This window comes from Indicator indicator, chromosome 5, assembly GCF_027791375.1.
Source record: "Indicator indicator isolate 239-I01 chromosome 5, UM_Iind_1.1, whole genome shotgun sequence".
Classification (NCBI taxonomy): Eukaryota; Metazoa; Chordata; class Aves; order Piciformes; family Indicatoridae; genus Indicator; species Indicator indicator.
In genome coordinates, this window is record NC_072014.1 from 1,070,465 (window position 1) to 1,089,924 (window position 19,460).

General features: G+C 52.3%; 1 protein-coding gene across 2 annotated transcripts in view; it reads left to right on the plus strand.

Moving 5' to 3' along the window:
* CPS1 (carbamoyl-phosphate synthase 1) overlaps nt 1-19,460 on the plus strand; it is a 191,361-nt gene that overhangs the window by 84,144 nt on the left and 87,757 nt on the right. The gene's annotated exons all lie outside the window — the stretch shown is intronic.

Consider the following 19,460-nt stretch of genomic DNA (forward strand, 5'->3'; position numbering starts at 1 on the left):
TTTCTGCCTTGCTGTCATCATGCAGTGAGTTGCTTTTGTACTATACTTTCAAACATCTATAATTCCAGACATATTTAAACAGAAATCTTTTCTTTGACTGTGTAAAACTAAGCAGGAAGGGTAGCAGTAAATGAAGGCTCTGGACTCTATTTCAGGGATGGCCTCTTGCTGTCTGAGGGTGTTGCACCCAAACTGAGTGTTGCTGAGCCCTCCTGGCTGAGAGTTGAGAGTAGCTCTGAAGAAAGAGACTTGGGAGTGTTGGTTGCTGAGCAGCTCCCCAGGAGCCAGCAGTGTCCTCATGCAGCCCAGCAGGCAGCTGTGTGCTGGACTGCAGCCAGAGGAGTGTGGGCAACAGGGCAAGAGAGGGGATTCTGCCCCTTGGCTCTGCTCTGCTGAGACCTCACCACCAATCCTGCCTCCAGTTCTGGTGTCCCCAGCATGAGAAGGACACAGAGCTGCTGGAGTGAGGCCAGAGGAGCGACAAAGATGATCCAAGGGCTGGAGCAGCTCTGCTGTGAGGACTGGCTGAGGGAGCTGGGGGTGTTCAGTCTGGAGAAGAGAAGATGCTGGGAGGACTTTAGAGCTGCCTGCCAGTACCTGAAAGGATCCTGCAGGAAGGCTGCAGAGGGACTTTTCCTGAGACAGGCCAAGGGTGAATGGTTTGAAGCTGAGGGAGAGCAGGGTTAGACTGGAGCTGAGGAAGAAGTTCTTCAGTACCAGGGTGGTGAGACTCTGGCACAGGCTGCCCAGGGAGCTTGTGGCTGCCTCCTCCCTGGGGGTGTTCAAGTCCAGCTTGGACAAAGCCTTGAGCAGCTGAGTCTAGTTGAGAGGAGTCCCTGCCCATGGAAGAGAGGTTGAAGCAGATGATCTTTGAGGTCCCTTCCAACCTGACCCGTGCTGTGATTCTGTGCTGTGACTTGAGCTCTTCCTTCCCGTTCGACGAGGCTGGGGGAAATCCCTTCCTTCCCGAGCTGCCGGCGGTGCTGGTGGGGTCCCCATGGTGTTCAGCAATTCTACCGCTGGATGGCGCTGGGGGCTCACCGTAGCCCACGCAGCGCTGGCTGCTTCTCTGCTGTGGTTCCTGCTGCTTCGACCAGCTGCAGGCTTTTCATTGAGCACCTCTTACTCTCCCTTGCCCCACCCGGAGCACGGCGGATCGGGAGCTGAACGAAAATAGACGTGCAAGGAGATGTGGAAGAGGAGGAGCAGCAGCTTGCTTATTTACAGAAAGCTGGGGTCTGGCTGCACAGGATTTTGCCCTCTTAACATCTATGTGGTGCTGCATTTGTCTTGGGTGCAGCCCCTAAGGAAGCAAGGCAAAGCCAGGCAGAATCAGTGCAGTTCCTCTCTGTTGCAGTGGTGTGCTGTGCAATGAGGCACTTGGGAGCCCACAGGCTGGCCACAGCCTTAGCTGCCATGAATTCAGCATGGCTCCACAGAGGCCAAACTGTCCTGTTTGTGCCAAACTGTCTTTTGTCACTGAGGCTGCTTCACCACTGAGCTGTCTGCTGCCTGCAGACAACACCACTGTCATGTCATCAGGAGCTGGTACCTTCCCTTGGAGTTTTCATCCTGCTGGTGGCTAGGCAGCAGGCTGGATAGGTGGCCTGATGCAGCAAGTCCTTCTGCAGCATCCAGCCCTGTGTTTGTGTCATGCACAACCAGTGCTGTGTCCCTTTCAAGTGAATTCACAGTACCACAGTATAGTAGAGGTTGGAAGGGACCTCCAGAGATCATCCTGTCAAAGCCCCATGCCAGAGCAGCAGCACCCAGGGGAGTCTGCACAGGAATGCATCCAGCTGGGGTTGGAAAGGCTCCAGAGAAGGAGACTCCACAACCTCTCTGGGCAGCTTGCTCCAGGGCTCTGGCACCCTCATACCAAAGAAGTTTCTCCTCCATTTGAGCTGAAACCTTCTCTGTTCCAGTTTGTCTCCATAGGTCCTTGGCTTCTTGCTGTGCACCACCCAAAAGAGCTTGGCCCCCTCCACTTGACCCCCAGCCCTCAGCTCTTGAGAGACATTGATCAGATCCCCTCTCAGCCTTCTTTTCTCCACACTAAACAGTCCCAGGGCTCTCAGTCTCTCTTCCCAGGGCAGATGCTCAAGTCCCCTAAGCATCCTCCTGCCTCTCCCTTGGCCTCTCTCCAGCAGCTCTCTGTCTCTCTTGACCTGGGCAGCTCCAAACTGGACACAGGATTGCAGCTGTGGTCTCAGCAGAGCAGAGCAGAGCGGGAGCAGAACCTCCCTAGCCCTGCTGGCCACACTTTTCTTGCTGCCCCCCAGGCTCCCATTGGCTCTCTTGGCCACCAGGGCACATTGCTGTCCCATGCAGAACTTGCTGCCCACCAGCACTACAAGATCTTTCTCCATGGAGCTGCTCTCCAGCAGGGCATTCCCTAACCTGTCCTGGTGCCTGCTGTTGTTCCTCCCCAGCTGCAGGACCCTGCCCTTGTCCTGATTGAACTCCAGGAGGTTTGCCTGCAGCCAGCTCTCAGCCTGTGCAGCTCTGGTTGGATGCAGCACAGCCTGACAGGTGTCAGCCACCCCCCAGGTTGGGATCATCAGAACTTGCTGAGGGTGCACTCAATGCCCTCAGCCAGGTTGTTGATAAAGATATTGAACCAAACTGGGCCCAGGACTGATCCCTGGGGAGCACCACTGGCCACAGGCCTCCAAGGTGACTCTGTGCCACTGATGCCAACCCTCTGAACTCTGTTGTGGAGCCAGTATGCAATCCACTCACAGAGCAGTTGTCTGTGCCATATTTCTTGAGCTTATCTATGAGGGTGTTATGGGAGGCAGTATCAAAAGCTTACTGAAGTCAAGGTAGATGATATCCACTGCTCTGCCCTCATCTACCCATTTGGTCATGGTCTGATAGAAGGCTATCAGATTAGTCAGGCAGGATTCTCTCCTTGGTAAATCCATGCTGGCTACTCCCGATAACCCTCTGCAGTTCAACTCAGACTGCAGCAGCTTTAAGTTAACTTAGTCTCATTCACTTATCAGTGCAGTTTTTCTCTCCCCTCTCTGTATTCATGCTTTCCCTGGAAAACTCTCTTATCTCCCAGACTGCACAGCTGGAGGGAGGGGATGGACTGCCCACCTGTGTTGTGTTGAAGGCACATTGGCACCAAGGCAAAGACACAGGGAAATGCACTTCTGACCTCAGCTGAGGATTCTCCAGTGAGCCACAGCAGGAAACCTCTCTCGGCAAGAGCCCAGGGAAAGCTAATTGAGTGATGCAAATGAGGCTTGGCACACATGTGCTCTTCCTGCAGCCAGCTGTTCCCAGTCCCCAGCATGCCTGGCAGGAGTTTTACCTGGGCTACAGGGTTATTGCCAGAAATACAGAAATAGTCAGGTTGAAAAAGCCCCTCAGGATCACCAAGTCCACCCCAGAAGGCTACTCTACAAGGCTCACCCCTAAACCACAGCCCCAAGCACCACAGCCAAACCACCTTCAAACACAGCCAGGCTTGGGGACTCCACCACCTCCCTGCCCAGCACATTCCAATCCCTGACCACTCTGGATGAGAAAAAAATTCTTCCTCCTGTCCAGTCTGACCCTGCCCTGCTGCAGCTTGAGGCTGTTCCCTCTTCTTCTCTGGCTAATGAGCTGTGAGAAGAGAGCAGCACAACCTCTCCACAACCTCCTTTCAGGGAGCTGCAGAGAGCCAGAACGTCTCCCCTCAGCCTCCTCTGCTTCACACTAACCATCCCCAGCTCCTTCACTTGCTCTTCATCACATTTCTTCTCCAGGCCCTTCCCAGCTTCCTTGCCCTCCTCTGCACTCACTACAGTAACAAGAATGAGCTGTGGTTCCATCACTGCTTTAAAAGTTTCCTTTGCTGACAGACAGGGCACCAGAACCCGAAGCAGTTTCCCTGTTCCCAGGCACTGTGGCTGCTTCTGATCCTGCTCTTTGTAGGTCAAATACATCCCTTCCTTTTTCTGTCTCTGGATTGGTTTTGGTGGTTCTTTGCAGTGAGGCTTTCCCTGCAGTTGGGATGGCATCTCTGCCCAGAGTCTGAGTTTGAGCCCTGCAGAGCTGTTGTAGGAACTGGTATCAAGGAGTTGGTGTTTTCCAAGAGGAAATGTAGAGCTAGAAGAAGTGGCTATAACACAGATGGGCAAGGGGGCTCAGAGGCAGGTGGAGACCTCTGCGAGCAGTTGACCAAAGAACATTCACACTGCATGCTGCCATGCCTCCTCAGCGTGCAGAGGGAGTCAGAGCAGCAGAAAGCCTCTGCAAGGAATCTGCTTCCATGGGGGAATAATACAGGGGGGGGGGGGGAGGGGGGAATATGAATATTACTGGGGAAGGGAGGGAAACCTGACTGACCTATAAATGATTGTCCATTCTCAGTGACATACAGGCAAGGGCACCCTCTGTCCCATTTATGTTTGTCCCAGTGAGTTTCTTTCCAAAGAAAACTGGATCTGCTGCTGGTTAGACTGGATAAGCTTTTGCCATGCTGCAGCAATTTTCCCATTTGACTACACCTCTGGGCCCTTTAGGATGGGGAAAGAACCATGGAATGATCTGGGTTGGAAGGAACCTCCAAAGCTCATCCAGTCCAAGCCCCTCTGCACTCAGCAGGGACATCCCCAACTAGATCAGGTTGCCCACAGCCCTGTCCAGCCTCACCTTCAATATCTCCAGGGATGGAGCCTCAACCACCTCCCTGGGCAACCTCTTCCAGTGTTCCACCACCCTCATTGTAGAGAACTTCTTCTTCACATCCAATCTCAATCTGCTCTGCTCTACTTTGAAGCCATTGTCCCTGCTCCTGTCCCTGCAGGCCTTTGCAAACAGTCTCTCTGCAGCCTTCCTGGAGCCCCTTTCAGGTCCTGGCAGGTTGCTCTTAGGTCTCCCTGGATCCTTCTCTTCTCCAGGCTGATCACCCCCAGCTCCCTCAGCCTGGCCTCACAGCAGAGCTGCTCCAACCCCCTGAGCATTTCCATGGCCTCCTCTGGACCCTCTCCATCAGGTCCATGTCCTTCCTGTGCTGAGGGCTCCAGAGCTGCACACAGCACTGCAGGTGAGGTCTCAGCAGAGCAGAGCAAAGTGGCAGAATCACCTCTCTGGCTCTGCTGGCAATGCTGCTTTGGATGCAGCCCAGGCTGCCCTTGGCCTTCTGTGCTGCAAGCTCACTCTGCCTGCTCCTGGCCAGCTTCTCATCCCCCAGCACCCCCAAGGCCTTTTCCTCAGGGCTGCTTTCTCTCCCCTCCTCCCCCAGCCTGTCTTGACAGTGAGGATTGTTCTGTCCCAGGTGCAGAATCCTGCACTTGCTCTTGTTGAACCTCATGAGGTTCCCCTGGGCACCACCTCTGCAGCCTGTCCAGGTCCCTCTGCATGCCATCCTGTCCCTCTGGGCTACTTTTACCTTTTCCATCTCTCAAGGCTAATGAGATGAATCACTTGCAATGTGCCTTAAGGTTGTTGGGAACACTCCCTGTGCAGTGAAGGCAGAGTATTGTTTGTCACCAGGAAAAGCAGAAGTGAGGAGGCTGAGCCCATTTAGTGAGCTTGGCATCTGTGTTCAGCCCCTTAGTTGTGAAGTTTCTCAGCAGGTTTTCTGTCCCTCTGCTGCAGCAGCTGCTTCTCTTTAAAGAGCCATGGGACAGAGGCAGACATTTCTGACAGCTAGACATTCTGGAGCAGTTACAGCACTGCTTTGATAGTGAGAGTTGTTTCAGGTGATGTGATTTAGGTCCAGGACAGCCAATGGCCTGGGCTGACTAGGAAAAGCAAACCACTTGATGGCACTTGCAAGGATCCCCAGCCAGGTGTCACACAGCAGATGTGGACCTCTACTGCTTTTCCTGGGACCTGCAGAGTTTTCCTGTCAAGTGGCAGCTTACACTGTGGGGTTCCTGCTGTTTTTTGACTGATTACCTTCATACCTTGTGATCTTCACTATAACCCTCCCCTGCACACACCTGAGCAAAACCCCTCCTCATGCACACCCAGGAAGGGCAGACAGCAGCCCCTGCTGCCAGGCCATGCCTGGGCAGCGCTGTGTGGAGCAGTGGCAGTGCCATACCTGTGCTGTTATCAGGGAATTCTCTCCCCAGACTTGGCCTCAACTATCCTGTGAGAGGAAGTGGAGGAGAAGGGTCCTGGAGTGCTTCCCCTGGCTGCTCATCACACTGCCAGGTGGGGAAGGAGATGGAAATTTGAGGAGACCATGGCTAGCTGTCTGAGACAGTGAGCAGATAGGACTTTAAGGGCAGGGTTATAGAATCAGTCCAGAGCAAGGCAGGTTTGCAGGAGTGTCTAGGAACAGCATCATCCTTAGGAACACAGCTGAAGCCCAGCCTTGAAAGTAAGCTCCTGCGGTGTGATCAAGTAAAGACACTGATGGCCTTGGCAGGGGAAAGACACCAGGAATTTCCATCTGCTCTTTGGCTCTCTGTGGGGAGCATTTGTTTGCCTGTGGCTGTGGTTATTTTCATCTGCTACTGATGTGTTGTGGTGCCTGACAACTGTGGCTGCATGCATAAAAGATGGAGTGACACACACACCTTGTGTGACAAACACTCCATGGGTGACAAGCTCCATGTGTGACAAACTCCATGTGTGACAAACACCCATGTGTAACAAACTCCATGTGTGACAAACACACCATGGGTGACAAACTCCATGGGTGACAAACTCCATATGTGACAAACACACCATAGGTGACAAACACACCATAGGTGACAAACTCTATGTGTGACAAACTCCATGTGTGACAAACACACCATAGGTGACAAACTCCATGTGTGACAAACACCCACGTGTGACAAACAAGTCATCCCTTGCACCCAAGTGATAGGACAATGAGCAATGGGCACAACCTAGAAGACAAGATATTCCACCTCAGCATCATAAAGTTGTCAGGGTTGGAAGGGACCTCAAGGATCATCCAGTTCCAACCCCCCTGCCATGGGCAGGGACACCTCACACTACAGCAGGTTGCTCACAGCCACATCCAGCCTGGCTGCAAAAACCTCCAGGCATGAGGCTTCCACCACCTCCCTGGGCAACCTCTGCCAGTGTCTCACCACCCTCATGGGGAACAACTTCTTCCTAACATCCAATCTCAATCTCCTCACTTCTACTTTTGTTCCATTCCCCTCAGTCCTATCATTCCCTGACGCCCTCAAAAGTCCCTCGCCAGGTTTCTTGTAGCTCCCTTCAAATACTGGAATACCACCAGAAGGTCTCCTGAGAGTCTTCTCCTCTCCAGACTGCACAACCTCAACTCTCTCAGTCTGTCTGCATAGCAGAGCAGCTGCAGACCTCTGCTCATCCTTGTGGCCCTTCTCTGGACACCTTCCAGCACCTCCAGATCCTTCCTGGAACAGAGGCTCCAGAACTGGACCCAGAGCTCCAGGTGGGGTCTCAGCAGAGTGGAGCAGAGGGGGAGAATCCCCTCCCTGGCCCTGCTGGCCACACTTCTCTTGCTGCAGCCCAGGCTCTGCTTGGCTCTCTGGGCTGCAAGTGCTCCCTGCTGGCTGCCATGAGCCAACATGTGTAAAAACTTTCCTGTGAGGGTGTCAGAACACTGGAGCAGGCTGCCCAGAGATGTTGTGGAGTCTCCCTCTCTGGAGACTTTCAAAACCAGCCTGCCCAGCACGTTGCTGGGCAACCTGCTCAGGATGAAACTGCTTTAGCAGGGAGGTTGGACTAGGTGATGCCCAAGGTCCCTCCCAGCCCCTATAGTTCTGTTATACCATGGGAACAAAATCAGTACACCTCGTGCTTCTAAGTCACTTTAGGCATCTTTGTAGCAACTGAACCCGCAATTGATGGTATTTGCTCTTACTTGTGAGCTCAGAAGAATGGGGGGAAAGGAGAGATAATGGGATCTAGTTCACTGCTGGAGAAAATCTGATTAAGCCCCAGAGAAGACTGAACCATCCTGAAGCAGGCAGAGGTCTGAGCATATTGCCCAAAGAGGAACATTTCTCCAGCAGGGTTAGGGAGGTTCTGCTCCCGCTCTGCTCTGCCCTGCTGAGACCACAGCTGCAATCCTGTGTCCAGTTCTGGTCTCCCCAGGTCAAGAGAGACAGAGACCTGCTGGAGAGAGTCCAAGGGAGAGCCAGGAGGGCGCTTAGGGGACTTGAGCATCTGCCCTGGGAAGAGAGACTGAGAGCCCTGGGGCTGTTTAGTGTGGAGAAGAGAAGGCTGAGAGGGGATCTGATCAATGTCTCTCAAGAGCTGAGGGCTGGGGGTCAAGTGGAGGGGGCCAAGCTCTTTTGGGTGGTGCACAGCAAGAAGCCAAGGAGCAATGGAGACAAACTGGAACAGAGAAGGTTTCATAAGGAGAAACTTCTTTGGTGTGAGGTTGCCAGAGCCCTGGAGCAGGCTGCCCAGAGAGGTTGTGGAGTCTCCTTCTCTGGAGCCTTTCCAACCCCAGCTGGATGCATTCCTGTGCAGACTCCCCTGGGTGGAGGTGCTCTGGCAGGGGGGTTGGACTGGGTGATCTCTGGAGGTCCCTTCCAACTTCTAATGCACTGTGATACTGTGGTGCTGTAATTTCAATATTGACAAAAGTTCGTCAGTGAGGAAAGAGGAGCATGATGAAAGCCCATGCTGCAGCTGAGGAGCAAAACATATAGATGGTGATCTTGCCCAAAGTCTCAAAGCCAGGCTGGCAGCAGTGAGCTACCTCTGCCTTCTTAAACCTCAGCTCTTCAGACTGACCTTAAAGAACGACCCCAGCCCCTCCTTTTGGTGGGAAGTGGTGGCAGTGGGGAATAATGGCACCAATCCTGCTTTGATAACTTCATACTTTGAAGCTTTTGCTTTGGAGAAGATTGTGTCCTTGCTCTGTGGACACTGACTGAGAACATCTCCTGGCCTGTGATGTGCTTGCTGGGGTAAGCGCAGTCCTGAGTAGTGCTCTTGCTGTTCCTGAGGAGACACAGGTTAAGAGAGGGTAAGCAGAAAGAGCAGGAGGCTGCAGACCCACTCCAGCCCAGCTCTGGCAGCCAGGTGCTCTGCTCCCTGGCCCATGCAAGAAGCTGTTTATTGCAAATTCCTTTGCCAAGCTCCTGGCCTTGGGTCTGTGAAAGGTGTGCTTTGGGAGCTGCCTGCTGCAAGCATGGCTTGGTTTCAAAACGTGGCTGTGGTGGAGTAGCCACAGAAATACAGGGGTTGAAATCACAACCCAGCTGGGGAACAGTGGAGGGAGGGAAGTTCAGGCAGGCTACCAATAACCTGTGCTCTTCCACAGTGGTTGTTGCACACTTGCCCTTCAGAGCAGTGTTTCTGCTGACCTGGGTGCTTTGGGGACTGGGCAGAGTCACATCCTGTGGGGGTATAAAGCAGAGCAGGCCCAGCAATGCAAAATGAGACTGTGCTGAGTTCTACCATTTGAGGAGCTGCCACTGACAGATTTATGGTCCTTGTTTTTAACCAACTGGGAAGATTTGCTTTTGTCTTCTCTGTGAACTGTGGGGGAGGAAATGCTCAGGAACAAATTTAGGAGCAGGAAATATAAGCAGCTCTTCAGCTCTTCCGCTCCTGCTTCTGCTCTGTCTGGATTTGACATAAAATACTTTGTCTTGCAGAGATATCAATAACAATTTCACAACTGTATCTTCTTTTATCATTGCATCAGAGGATCAGAGGATGTTAGGGGTTGGAAGAGACCTCTGGAGATTTCCCAGTCCAACCACCCTGCTAGAGCAGGACCAGAGAATCCAGCACAAGTCACACAGGAACACATCCATACAGGGCTGGAAAGGCTCCAGAGAAGGAGACTCCACAACCTCTCTGGGCAGCCTGTTCCAGTGCTCTGGGACCCTCACAGGGAAGAAGTTCCTCCTCATGTTGAGGTGGAACCTCCTGTGCTGGAGTTTCCATCCATTGCCCCTTGGCCTGTCCCAGGGCACAACTGAGCAGAGGCTGTCCCTGTCCCTTCCTTCCTGACCCCCCAGCCCTCAGCTATTGGTAGACATTGATCAGATCCCTCTCAGTCTTCTCCTCTCCACACTAAACACCCCCAGGGTTCTCAGCCTCTCCTCCCCAGGCAGTGCTCCAGGTCCCTTCAGCATCCTTGCAGCCCTCCCTTGGACTCTCTCCAGCAGATCCCTGTCCCTCCTGAACTGGGGAGCCCAGAACTGGATGCAATATTACAGGTGAGGTCTCAGCAGGATAGAGGAGAAGGGGAGGAGAACCTCCCTGGCTCTGCTGGACACACTCCTCTGAATGCCCCCCAGGACCCCATTGGCCTTCTTGGCCACCAGGGCACATTGCTGTCCATGCAGAACTTGTTGTCCAGCAGCACTCCCAGCTCCTTCTTCTTGGGGCTGCTCTCCAACAAAACATCTGCATGTTTCTAAGGATGCAGAACACATTTTTTGCCTCCTAGAGAGGATGTACAGGCACTGCCCTTCAAAAGCCATTGGAGAATTTCTGTCTGTACAGTATCAGAAGCAGAGGATTCTGTTCCATAGCATCCCAGCAAAGCTCTCTTCCACCAGGGGATAGAAAAAGGACTTTGGGGGAGGCAGCTGTGACCTATTTCTTGCTTCAGTGCATCAAGAAAGCTGGGGAGGGACTGTTCAAGATGTCAGGTAGTGATAGGTTTGGGGGAATGGAGCAAAACTAGAAATGGAGAGATTGAGATTGGATGTCATGAAGAAGTTGTTCCCCATGAGGGTGGTGAGACACTGGCACAGGTTGCCCAGGAAGGTGGTGGAAGCCTCATGCCTGGAGGCTTTTGCAGCCAGGCTGGATGTGGCTGTGAGCAACCTGCTGGAGTGTGAGGTGTCCCTGCCCATGGCAGGGGGGTTGGAACTGGATGATCCTTGAGGTCCCTTTAAACCTGAGAGTTCTGTGATTCTATCACTTAATCCTTGGTGAGAGTCATTTAGGTCTTAGGGCAGGGTGTGAGGTTCATGGTACTTAAATCAAGATGTCCACTCTGAGGTTTGTTGGCTTAGAGACTTGAATGTTACTGCAGAGCAGTGGTGTGAGGGAGTTTGGTTGGTTTCCAGTTGCTGCTGTCCTGAATGCTCCTTTGGCAGCTTTCTGTCAGTCGTCTCAGGAGTTTCTCAGGAGGGGGAAACATGGTTAGCAATCTGTCTCCTGGAAATGAGAGACAGGGAGGGAATTCATACACTGATCTCATTACTGTAATTGTAGCATGTTCAATACTTGTGGAACATCAGATGCAATCAAGGAAGCCACTAGGAGCCTGGAAGCAGAGTGGGAAGAGTGAGGGATAGAGGAAGAATAGGTCTTGGTGCATCATCCAGCCTGAAAGCAAGGAGGCTTTTGAAACTCTCTGGGTCTGTGACTACTACTCAAGGCAGAGGTCCCTCAGGTCATTAGGCATTCCCATGGAATCACCTCAGCATCACAGAACTGTCAGGGCTTGAAGGGACCTCAAGGATCATCCAGTTCCAAGCCCCCTGCCATGGGCAGGGACACCTCACACTCCAGCAGGTTGCTCACAGCCACATCCAGCCTGGCTGCAAAAACCTCCAGGCATGAGGCTTCCACCACCTCCCTGGGCAATCTGTGCCAGTGTCTCACCACCCTCATGGGGAACAACTTCTTCCTAACATTCAATCTGAATCTCCTCACTTCTAGTTTTGCTCCATTCCCCCAATCCTATCACTCCCTGACACCCTCAAAAGACCCTCCCCAGCTTTCTTGATGCACTGAAGCATCTTTGGAATTCCATCCACTCACTACTTCAACAATACAAGATAATAAGATGAGGAAAAATTTCTCCTCAATGAGGAAATGTTGACCTGGCTCAGAGAACCTGGGGGAAATCAATTCCCAGACTGGAGCCCTGCTGGCAGCACTGCTACTGTGGGGAAAGCCTTCATGCTCCAGCAGGACCTTCTCTTCCACTTGACCAGCTTTCACCTGATCCACCCAGTCAGGAGGGATGCTAAATAAAGATGCTGGCAGCTTGATGTGGGAAGAGGCATTCTTCTCTCTTGTCTTTCCAAATCAGGCTTTGCTTCATTTTAGTTATGTTGTCAGGCTTCTGCCTCTCCTTGTATTGCTTAGGTGAGTGCTAATGGGCCTTAATGGAAGGAAGCAGGGCTGGTCTGTCAGCTGAGGCTGAAAGCCTCAGCTGGTAGCATTTGGTACATAGCTACTGCATCACTTCACATCTGCCCTGTGAGCCCACAGGCTCAGCCCTGCAGGTCACCTCTGGTTTACCTCAGCAGCTATTCCTGTGGTGCTCTCTATATGCACACAGAGCAGCTGCAAAGATGAGCAGGCTCAGGCTCAGCCTACTTGTCTGGAATTCAGCTCCTGCTCACCTGCAGTGCTGTGTGCAGCTCTGGAGCCCTCAGCACAGGAAGGACATGGACCTGATGGAGAGGGTCCAGAGGAGGGCCAGGAAAATGCTCAGGGGGTTGGAGCAGCTCTGCTAGGAGGCCAGGCTGAGGGAGCTGAGGGTGTTCAGCCTGCAGAAGAGAAGGCTCCAGGGAGAACTAAGAGCAACCTGCCAGGACCTGAAGGGGGCTCCAAGAAGGCTGCAGAGAGACTGTTTGCAACGGCCTGCAGGGACAGGAGCAGGGACAATGGCTTCAAAGTAGAGCAGAGCAGATTGAGATTGGATGTGAGGAAGAAGTTGTGCAGCATGAGGGTGGTGGAACACTGGAAGAGGTTGCCCAGGGAGGTGGTTGAGACCCCATGCCTGGAGATATTGAAGGTGAGGCTGGACAGGGCTGTGGGCAACCTGATCTAGTCCCTGTTGAGTGCAGAGGGGCTTGGACTGGATGAGTTTTGGAGGTCATTTCCAGCCTGGACTGTTCTGTGAATCTATGATTTTAAGATTTAAGCCCAGACTACATTTTTGCTATGGCAAGCAAAGTGAACTGAAAGGAAGAAGTGCCAGAACCAAAGAGTCTCTGCTCTGGAGACAGACTGAGAGAGTTGGGGTTGTGCAGTCTGGAGAAGAGAAGGCTCTGAGAAGGCCTTCTTGTGGCCTTCCAGGATCTGAAAGGGGCTTCAAGAAAGCTGGGGAGGGAGTTTTGAGGGTGTCAGGGAATGATAGGACTGGGGGAAATAGAGCAAAACTAAAAATGGGTAGATTCAGACTGGATGTTAGGAAGAAGTTGTTCCCCATGAGGGTGGTGAGACTCTGGCACAGATTGCCCAGGGAGGTGGTGGAAGCCTCATGCCTGGAGGATTTTGCAGCCAGGCTGGATGTGGCTGTGAGCAACCTGCTGTAGTGTGAGGTGTCCCTGCCCATGGCAGGGGGCTTGGAACTGGCTGATCCTTGAGGTCCCTCCCAACCCTGACAACTCTGTGATTCTAAAACAAAAAGCAAAAATAAATCAGCACTGGAAGTTGGAACAGAGGCCTAAGCAAAGTTTGGCAAAGGTTTGCGTTGTTCATAAACTGCAAAATGTTCAGGGGATTTTAGCTCTCCTAGGAAGGGAACAGCACTCAATGATGACAGCAGTGTGCAAAAATCTAATCATCTGGTTCACAGAATCACAGAAAGATTCAGGCTGGAAAAGCCCCTCAAGATCATCAAGTCCACCCCAGAACCCTGCTCTGCAAGGCTCACCCCTAAACCACAGCCCCAAGCACCACAGCCAAACCACCTTCAAACACAGCCAGGCTTGGGGACTCCACCACCTCCCTGCCCAGCACATTCCAATCCCTGACCACTCTGGATGGGAAAAAATTCTTCCTCCTGTCCAGTCTGACTCTGCCCTGCTGCAGCTTGAGGCTGTTCCCTCTTCTTCTCTGGCTAATGAGCTGTGAGAAGACAGCAGCAGCAACCTCTCCACAACCTCCTTTCTGTGAGCTGGGGAGTGCCAGGAGGTCTCCCCTCAGGCTCCTCTGCTTCACACTAACCATCCCCAGTTCCTTCAGTTGCTCTTCATCAGACTTCTTCTCCAAGACCTTCACAGCTTCCTTGTTGTCCTCTGCACTCCCTCCAGCACCTCCACATCACTGTGCCCAAAACTGTAAGCCATTTTCCCTGCTCCTGTCCCTGCAGGCCTTTGCAAACAGTCTCTCTGCAGCCTTCCTGTGGTCCCCTTCAGGTCCTGGCAGGTTGCTCTTAGGTCTCCCTGCAGCCTTCTCTTCTGCAGGCTGAACACCCTCAGCTCCCTCAGCCTGGCCTCCTAGCAGAGCTGCTCCAACCCCCTGAGCATTTTCCTGTCCCTCTGGAGCCTCTCCATCAGGTCCATGTCCTTCCTGTGCTGAGGGCTCCACAGCTGCACACAGCACTGCAGGTGAGGTTTCAGCAGAGCAGAGCAAAGTGGCAGAATCACCTCTCTGGCTCTGCTGGCAATGCTGCTTTGGATGCAGCCCAGGCTGCCCTTGGCCTTCTGTGCTGCAAGCTCACCCTGCCTGCTCCTGGCCAGCTTCTCATCCCCCAGCACCCCCAAGTCCTTTTCCTCAGGGCTGCTTTCTCTCCCCTCCTCCCCCAGCCTGTCTTGATAGTGAGGATTATTCCAGCCCAGGTGATTGGTGGAAGGTTGAACTGGATGAGCTTGGAGGTCTCTTCCAACCAGATGTTTTCTGTGTTTCTGTGATTGAAAGCTACATCTCCTCCTTTCTTTTCTTCATCATGCATTGAGAGTAGCAGAGGTAAAAATCCACAGTTTCCTTTCCCCTTGAGCTACTCAGCTTTTGTCTTGCACAAGGATTGTCCTGTACAAAACCTGTTACTTTCTCTGCATGGATTAGTCAGTATCCTAACCTAATTTGAGGTGGTAGCCCTAGGCAAACAAATCATGTCACCAAGACTTCACTGCCTCTCTTCTACCCACCCTGCTGGGGAGGGGGGATGAGAATGAATGACATTGCTATAATGAGATAGGAAAAACTGAAATGAAACAACTTGCAAATTAAGGCAATCTTCTTTCTCTGTCAGTAATCAAATGACAGCCAGCTCTGTGTGTTCCTGGGGCAGAAGGGAAGGAGGAAACTGCACTGTAAAAGGCTCATTTTCATGGGGTCATCAGGTCTGCTCACACACACTTAGGGAATGCTGGATCTAGGACAGCAATCTAACCTGGCTGCATCCTTCTTAACAGCTGGTGATGGCTGGCATCTGTTTTGGCAGGGAACTGTCAAGGTTTGCTTTGTGTCCTTCTGTAACACACCCAATCCATGCCTTCAGCTCTGGCACTCCAGGCTCACACCAGAAGTTCTTCCTCAAAGTAGGCATCAGCAAGTAGAAAGGGCTGAGGAGAAGCAGAGGAGTTTTGGGGTGGAGGTGTTAGTGCATAGGACCTGCAGACTTTACCTTACCCTGGTGCTGCAAAGTGAGGCTTATTCTGGAAAGTCTTTCTGCATCCAGAACTAAGTCCAAAGCCTGGGCACCTCAGCCTGATGGATTAGGCAGGACTGCTCCCTTCTGAGACTGTTGAGCTGCAGAGGTAGCCAGCTGAGGAAGGCAATGCACTTGAAAGCAACAGCAAGAACCAGGATTTAGAATCATAGAATCATGGTATTGTTAGGGTTAGAAGGAACCTCAAGGCTCAGCCAGTTCCAACCCCCCTGCCATGGGCAGGGACACCTCACACTACAGCAGGTTGCTCACAGCCACATCCAGCCTGGCTGCAAAAACCTCCAGGCAGGAGGCTTCCACCACCTCCCTGGGCAACCTCTGCCAGTGTCTCACCACCCTCTTAGGGAACAACTTCTTCCTGACATCCAATCTGAATCTCCCCATTTCTAGTTTTGCTCCATTCCCCCCAGTCCTATCACTCCCTGACACCCTCAGAAGTCCCTCTCCAGCTTTCCTGTAGCCCCCTTCAGATCCTGGAAAGCCACAAGAAGGTCTCCTCAGAGCCTTCTCTTCTCCAGACTGCACAACCCCAACTCTCTCAGTCTGTCTCCAGAGCAGAGCAGCTCCAGCCCTCTGCTCATCCTCATGGCCCTTCTCTGGACACCTTCCAGCACCTCCAGATCCTTCTTGTACTAGGGGCTCCAGAAGTGGATGCAGTCCTGACTTCTGAAAAGCAAACCCAGGAAAACAAAACCATACACCAGCTGTGCACACTGGGAGGAAATTCTTCATGATGAAGGCAGTGAAGTGCAGACTTCAGCTCACTGTGGTGCTGCCAAGTGGGTCTTACTTTGGAAAGTCTTTCTGCACCCAGAAGTAAATCCAAAGCCTGGGCAGCTCAGCCTGCTGCATTAGCAGGGTTGTTTCCTTCTCACATGGATCTGCAGGAGTGAGAAGAGTGATGTGGTGGGTTGAAAATTCCCCCCCCCAACATAAAATTGCCAGACCAGCTCAGGTGAAAGCACCTGAAGCTGTACTGACAAGCACAACTACAACCTAAGATACGGAATGCAATGAATGTGGACAAAATATCCAAGAGTTACATATATGTACAATTTATACACAAGAACCTCACCCTGGACAAATCAGGGGGCTGCTAATAGCTTCCCCTTCCCTGCTCCCTTCCCTACCCCCCTTACACCAGACAAGAGAAAGAGCAGAGAGTTGCTGTTGGTTACTTAACCACAACAGGAAGGCATTCAAGGTCAGCAAAGCCAGCAGAAGCCAGAAGTTAGTATCTGCCAGAGCCAGGAAGTCAAAAAGAGAGTATTTTACAGATCTAACTGTTATGTTTGTTACCTGTCCAAAGGGATTATTAAGATCTTATCATTATTTTCCTTTTTTCCATCCAGCGGTGATTTATTCACACTCTGCCACTTCCTGTTCAAGATCTGTGGAAAATTCTCTAGGCACAGCCTGAAACTACCACAGGTGGATGGTTGAGGAGAAGATCAGTAGTCTAGGAGGAACTGGTGTCTGGAGTTGCCTGAGGGCACAGCAGGCTGGTTGCTAGTGCCAGGCTGGGAGACAGCACAGAGGACAGCAGTTACAGCTAGCCCTACCCTCCTGCACATCCTCACCAGCTGCCTGCTGTGCTGTCTTAGTCAGGTGGGGAACTGCAGTATGAGAGTCAAAGAGTCACAGAATATTAGGGGCTGGAAGGGACCTCCAAAGCTCATCCAGTCCAAGCCCCCTGCCAGAGCAGGAACACCTAGAGCAGGTCACACTGGAACACATCCAGGTGGGGTTGGAATATCTCCAGAGAGGGAGATTCCACAACCCCCCTGGGCAGCCTATTCCAGGACTCTGTCACCCTCACAGAAAAACTTCTTCCTCCTGTTTCCATGGAACTTCCTCTGCCTCAGCTTGCTGGAGAGAGTCCAAGGGAGAGACAGGAGGATGCTTAGGGGACTTGAGCATCTCCCCTGGGAAGAGACACTGAGAGCCCTGGGGCTGTTTAGTGTGGAGAAGAGAAGGCTGAGAGGAATCTGATCAATGTCTCTCAAGAGCTGAGGGCTGGGGATCAAGTGGAGGGGGCCAAGCTCTTTTGGGTGGTGCACAGCAAGAAGCCAAGGAACAATAGAGACAAACTGGAACAGAGAAGGTTTCAGCTCAACAGGAGGAGAAACTTCTTTGGTGTGAGGGTGCCAGAGCCCTGGAGCAGGCTGCCCAGAGAGGTTGTGGAGTCTCCTTCTCTGGAGCCTTTCCAACCCCAGCTGGATGCATTCCTGTGCAGACTCCCCTGGGTGATGCTGCTCTGGCAGGGGGGTGGACTGGGTGATCTCTGGAGGTCCCTTCCAGACTCTGACATACTGTGACACTGTGACCTTCCACCACTGCCCCTTGTGCTGCCATTGGGCATCAACCAGCAGAGCCTGGCTCCAGCCTCTGGGCACAAAGAAGGGAAAGGGAGGTGACACTGGGAAATTCTTAGAGGAAACCACATCTACCCAGGCATCTGAACTTAAGTTTCTGCCCCTCAGCCCTGCTCTCAAAGCAGCTGGTTTGACACATCTGTTATTCTCACCTGGTTTCTGCTACCTGACTTGACCCAGGGCAGCTGAGCTGCTCTGTGCCTAAGAGGGAGTGGAAAATCCAATCCAATGACTCTCTTTCATGCTTCAGCTTCCTGACACATTCCAATAAAGTGGCCTTAGCTCTCTCCTCCCTCTCAAACACCACAATGCTATTTATTTAAAAATACCATCAAGCAAAGGGCATAATTCAAAAACTCTGATTTAGGAAAATTGCGTGTTTGTTAATCATTTCTTTTTCCCTGATTCAGAGCTTCCTTGCTCATAAAATATAGATTTATTGGGGCAGGCCAGAATGCTCTTGGCCATGAAGATGAAAAGCAAAAGTGCTGATAAAAATACACAGGCTGTTTTATGTCTTCTGCAAAAGCTAAGCTTGGAAATGGTAGCTTAGAAAAACAGATACAGTCAGAAACTGTAAGGCCCAGCAGTGGAGTCAAAGTGCAGCCAAGATCACAGAATCACAGAACTGTCAGGGCTGGAAGGGACCTCAAGGCTCATCCAGTTCCAACCCCCCTGCCATGGGCAGGGACACCTCACACTACAGCAGGTTGCTCACAGCCACATCCAGCCTGGCTGCAAAAACCTCCAGGCATGAGGCTTCCACCACCTCCCTGGGCAACCTCTGCCAGTGTCTCACCACCCTCAAGGGGAACAACTTCTTCCTAACATCCAATCTCAATCTCCCCATTTATAGTTTTGCTCCATCCCCCCCAGTCCTATCACTCCCTGACACCCTCAAAAGTCCCTCTCCAGCTTTCCTGTAGCCCCCTTCAGATCCTGGAAGGCCACAAGAAGGTCTCTTCAGAGGCTTCTCTTCTCCAGACTGCACAATCCCAACTCTCTCAGGCTGTCTCCAGAGCAGAGCAGCTCCAGCCCTCTGCTCATCCTCATGGCCCTTCTCTGGACACCTTCCAGCACCTCCAGATCCTTCCTGGAACAGAGGCTCCAGACCTGGACACAGAGCTCCAAGTGTGGTCTCAGCAGAGTGGAGCAGAAGGGGAGAATCCCCTCCCTGGCCCTGCTGGCCACACTTCTCTTGCTGCAGCCCAGGCTCTGCTTGGCTCTGGGAGCAGGTCCAGAGGAGGGCCAGGAAAATACTCAGAGGGTTGAAGCAGCTCTGCTATGAGGACAGGCTGAGGGAGCTGAGGGTGTTCAGCCTGGAGAAGGGAGACCTAAGAGCAGCCTGCAGTACCTGAAGGGGGCTCCAAGAAGGCTGCAGAGAGACTGTTTGCAAAGGCCTGCAGGGACAGGAGCAGAGACAATGGTTTCAAAGTAGAGCAGAGCAGATTGAGATTGGATGTGAGGAAGAAGTTGTGCAGCATGAGGGTGGTGGAACACTGGAAGAGGTTGCCCAGGGAGGAGGTTGAGGCCCCATCCCTGGAGACATTCAAGGTCAAACTTGTTGGGGCCCTTGGCAATCTGATCCAGTTGGGGATGTCCCTGCTGAGTGCAGGGGTGTTTGACAAGGTAACCTTTGAGGGCCCCTTCTAACCCAATGCATTCTGTGATTGTATGACTCTGTTGAGAGACCCTGGCTACAAATAGGAAATAAAGAAAGATGTCCCTGCTTTACCCTTCCAAAGGGAGAAGCAGCAAGAAGCAGCACAAATGATATGGAAAAAGTAGAGCTGAGACTG